This window comes from Crocodylus porosus, unplaced genomic scaffold (assembly GCF_001723895.1).
Source record: "Crocodylus porosus isolate Cpor-Errol unplaced genomic scaffold, CroPor_comp1, whole genome shotgun sequence".
Taxonomy (NCBI): Eukaryota; Metazoa; Chordata; order Crocodylia; family Crocodylidae; genus Crocodylus; species Crocodylus porosus.
In genome coordinates this window covers 109,383,373-109,388,593 of record NW_017728906.1, presented here as the reverse complement: position 1 = coordinate 109,388,593, position 5,221 = coordinate 109,383,373, and positions in this window count along the sequence as shown.

Sequence of the window (5,221 nt, the reverse complement as noted above, 5' to 3'; positions counted from 1 at the left end):
GACAACCAAGGTCCTGGAGCAAGCAGCCTCAGTCAGTTCCCGGGCGAACTCCTGGTCAAGCTCGGGACTTTGAGTGGGAGGTCTGTAGTAAAGCAATGATTTTTTTTTAAATGTAGGGGAATTTATCCTGACTCTCCATCTCAAACCTTTTCAGTATAGTGTTGTGTCTTCCTTACAGCTAAGTGCTGTTCATCATGGGTCTTCAAAGCACTTTTCAAGTAACAGATTTGAGCATATGATTAACTTGAGGACCTACCACCCCAGGACTGGAACAAATCATTTTAACCCAGCATCAAGGTCAAGAGTTCATAATTACTGGGAACAGATGATTCTATCTGGAATGTTAATTAACAGATTCATTTATTTTGACTTCATATTGCTCATCTCGTATGCATGATGCATTGCAAATTTTAAAACAACATTCAATACAAATGCTCTAACATTAATACAGAAATCCAATTGCTGAATAGATTCTATCTACACCCTAAATCAACCTAGTGTTTCAAGCACATAAACTTGTCCATGCTCCAAATGTCAGCAAATAAATACATGAGTAAATGTTGAGGCCTGCTCATGTATGGAAAATCACTGTCACGGATCATGTTCTTCTGTAGGGGCACTTAACTCCTATGCATTTATGGTACACATTCAATTTTGCAAGCCAGCTGGATAGTGGCAATCAAGATTTTGGAGTAGATTCATTCACAGGGATGAAAACAATCTGCCAAATGCTAAAGTGAGATCAGCTCATTTTATGGCATGCATGATAAACACCAAGTCCAGGTCACACATATGAAAGATCATTTTTAACTACTGTTCCCTGTTGCTTTGTTTTATGCTGACTGACACATAACACAGAGCCCATACTAACATGAGATCTGTAATTGTGAGTAAGATTTACCATAAATGAAACCTGAAGAAGCTCTTACTGATCAGAGATCCTAGTTTTCTGAGGGGGGAAAAAAGCAAAATTTTCCATTTAAAAACAAAAATCCATGTTTTTCCATAACCTACTGAAAAAACAGTGATGTCCCACAGTGAGCAGCACAATTTCTGATCACTTTTCTTTTTGCAGCAGTTTTTGCCCCTGCCCTCACCACCCCACAAACACTGACTGGCTGAGAGGCAAAAACCACAGCAAAAATAAGAGAGCAGAAATGGCACCACTCACCACAAAATGCCACTGCACTTTCAGTAGGTCACAAAAAGTGTGGATTCTATAATTTTCCATAGCAAGCGGAAAACTAGGTTCCCTACCAATCAGCTTTCTGTCCCAGAACCACATCTGTTTCAAATCACAATGTGTCATATGTACACACAGTCACTCAAAGAACCTTGAACATAAAGCATATTTGTGATACAGTTTTTAGAGGAAAAGGAGAAAAATCGTATTTTGCTGGGGGGAGCACAGGAGAGTTTTCTCTTTAGAGTTAATTTACATTATTTTTATAAGGGTATTTTAAATACTCATAACATTTCTGGAAGGTCAGGGAGGAGGATACAGCATGTGGGAAAGGGAAGGCAAAACATCACTGATCATAATTAATGCCACAGAATTCTTGAAGCAGAAATCCTTCCCTTAAGAAGCAAGTAGGCAGCAGGATCACGAGTTGTTTCTCAAAGACAGCATTGTTTTACATACTTCTTCCACCATATTCAATGACAGATTAATATTGAACTAGCACAGTAGTTTATGAAAGAAGTATTTCAATATTTGCTACTTTGGAGAGGCTTTTTGGTGAAGAGAAACATATGCCCTACAGGGTAATAGATAAATTGTTCCCAGTGGTGTCTCAAAATGAAGTGATAAAACCAGTTAACAGGTGATAGTATCTCCAAAAATGAAGAACTATTTAAATGAATCTAGACCGCAGTATGAAGCTACATATAGCTAGTCAGAATAGTCAGACTACCTGCTGAGCAGAACTCTGTTTCAAGATGAACAAAAGGGTGAGATCTGAGTAAAAGCAATTAATGTGACCAACAAAGAGAGGCAGCTAATGAAAAATTAAAACATAGGAACAGTGTCCAAAATAATTGAGCTTCAAAGCCTTTCATGGGGGTAGAGGTCAAGAGCAGTGATGGAGTTTATTCCATAGAAGAGCTAAGAGTAGACTTGACAGTAGCATTTACAAAAAGCAACAAAAAGAATCTATGGAGATAGCTGTTCTTAAATTATGTTCTCCAAGAATAATGAAGAGAGAGATATGATGAGGTGCAACCCGGGTTGTTTTTAAAGTGGGAAGTATGCTTTTGATATCCCCAACATGTGAAATAGTAGTGAAAGAGAGCATCTAACCATGCTAGTAATGCTATAGAGGCTTACTGTACAATAAAACAGGATTTGATCCTGCACCCTGTCCAGGAGCTTCCCCAGGGGCAGGACAGCTTCCAAACAGCCCCAAGCTGCTCAGGAAAATCCCCAACCAGCCAGAACCAGGTGAGTTCCCCATCCCCTGTGCCCCCTTGTGTTGGGCTGACGGGGAACAAATTTGCTCCCAGTCAGCATCTACACATGCATTACTGCACAGTATCTATTGCACAGTTAGTTTACTACCAGTATTTACTGAGCAGTAACTGAAATTACTGCGCAGTACGGGCATGTCTACACATGCATGCATGTACTGTGCAGTAAATATGCTGCTGTGCCTCTTAAGGCTGTAGCAGCCTGTGCTCTTACAGTTACACCACAGAACCGAGCTCTTTATTTATCATCCTTTTTCTTACACTGCTCCTTCTCCCACAACAAATCCTATAGGTCTTGCTTCTGATTCTGAACTAAACTTTCATAATACTTTGCAACCTTCCAGAGATCCCACGCCATTTCTACTTTGTTCTTTTTTCTTAGTTACCTTTGGTTTAGTGGCATTAACCAAACCACTGAATGCTAGGCAAGTCTGCTGTAAGGCACCATGTCCCTGAAAGACATTCAGACTCCAGGGACAGGTACCTTTTTTTTAGATGCGTCGTTCTAACAGGGTCCATTCTTTACCATTTTTCACTCTACACTACTGGAAAGATTCTAGCCTGGGGAGGTCATTTTTGGCAACAGGTTGTGACCCCTGTTAACAAAAAGGACTAGCTACTATTATCAACAAATGTCTTGGGTTTCCCTTTCTCAAGGTCCAAAATCACTTACATCCACAGTCAGACCTCGGGAACTAATAAACAACCTATATCTACAGTCATATCTAAAAGGCGTACAGATGACCTACATCCACAGTCATCTGATGACCTACAACCACAGGCATGCTTTAGTAAAAAACCTTGTGTCTAAAAGATTAACAGAGGACCTACATCCACAGTCATCTGATGACCTACATCCACAGCTGTGCCTTACTGAAAAACTTGTGTGCTATATCTCCTCAATTGCCATGGTCAGACCTGCATCCACAGTCCAAATGACCATGCCAAGTTGCAGGACATACATCCAAACAGTATGATAGGGACCTACATCAACAGTCCAAACACCCATTACCTGGTTACCCGCATTCTCCGCCAATTTGTTACATCTCTGATGCTATTATAGGTCTTATTACCAGGTATGGAGATTAAGATATGGTTGTTCATAACTATAAGCAAATTTATTAAACCCTAACAGTTACAATTCTAAATCAAAAATCCAAAAATAACCTTAGCAGTTACAATTCTATTACTGTAGTTTGTCAAAAGCAATACAACATGCTCACTACTCCAAGATTTAACAAACACTGTGTCACTGGATGGCCAGTCTGTGAGGTCTTGTCTGGGGTTCCTGACCCCTTCGTCTGAGTTCTGAACTTTGGATTGGTGACTGGATCTTTCAGGAGTAGGTTCTGAAGAGTATGCTCTCTCACCTCTCTATATATGCCATATAGCTTACATTTCTTAATACATCAAATTAGCTAAAGCCTTCCTCCTAATGCATATTAATAATCTTGCTTCTGTTTGCTAAATATGGTTATTTTTAACTGGAATTTTCTAGTTGGAGGAAATCTTTTCATTCTTGGGTAGGTTAAGTTTTCCTTTTACTGTTCCTCTTTTGCCCAGGCTATATTTATCCAATTTAGTTAGCCGACTTCCTGATTTGTTTTAAGTCAGGGACAGTGTTTTTCCATCTGCTCCATTTCACCAGATGCATGTCTTGACCACAATTCAAGCTAAGCATGCAGCTTAAGCTATATGCAAAGATCAAAACCCAGGTCTGAAGCCCTCTGGGTCTTAACAGTACAGACAGACAAAATGTCTGAGGCTAAATCAGTTCAAGCTTTGCAGGTTAAACGAAGCTGAGTAGATTGGATTTATAAGCAGGTGAACTGACATTTACTTTTGATTCCAGAAATGCTAGTGTGTGCTTCTCTACTGGTCTGGAGCAGACTGCTTGGGCCAAGATTTGTCTGCCCAGCCTGCGAGTGAGGTAAAAAAGCATCCAGGGATGCCGGGGCACTGTGAGTTAACTTGAATCTGGAGGGAATCTGCAACAGAAGTTCAATAAAACAATTTAACCTAAATCAGCTAAGTCTGATACTAACTACATCCATCCAGGTTTATTTTAAATAAGTTTTGGCCATTTTGAAAGCAGTTTACGTGTACTGAACTCCTGTTGTGTGTTACTGTGAGCCCTGCAGCCCACATCTTGGGAACAGAGTGGCCATCATAGAGGACAGTCCAGTTGTCCTCAGTCCTCTATTGATATGAAACCCGATGCCTTTTTGTCCTCTATTTTTCTCTTGAAGAAAAATAACCAGAATAGCCACTTTACAAATGTTTCTTTTTCTTTTGCTTATTTTTGTAAATCGTTTTAATGAGACTTTAGCTTCTCAGTGCCAAAGTAACTGTTAAAATGAGATTTCTAAGTCACTCAAATGCTTTTGGAGGTGTTGCCTTCCATATGGTCATTTGAAAGAAAACAAGTAAACACCTCATTGTGATAGTCTTCTGGGGGGGGTAACACCATTTAATTGAGGTAGAGAGACACTTATTTAGATATCTTGATAATTATCTTAGACATCTTATATTATACCAAGGTATCTTATTTAGGTATCTTGCCTATGGATATATGACACAGTGGGCACATATACAAATGTGCTTAATGTCTTAAAGCCTTTCCACATGTTTTCTATATTGTTTCTTAAAATAAATACATTTTGTGTCATAGCAGATCTGGCCTGAATGAATCTCTTCTCTTTGAGGAAATATTGACCATTAACTTCTGAGTGAATCTGTTCTTATCTGCCGCTAA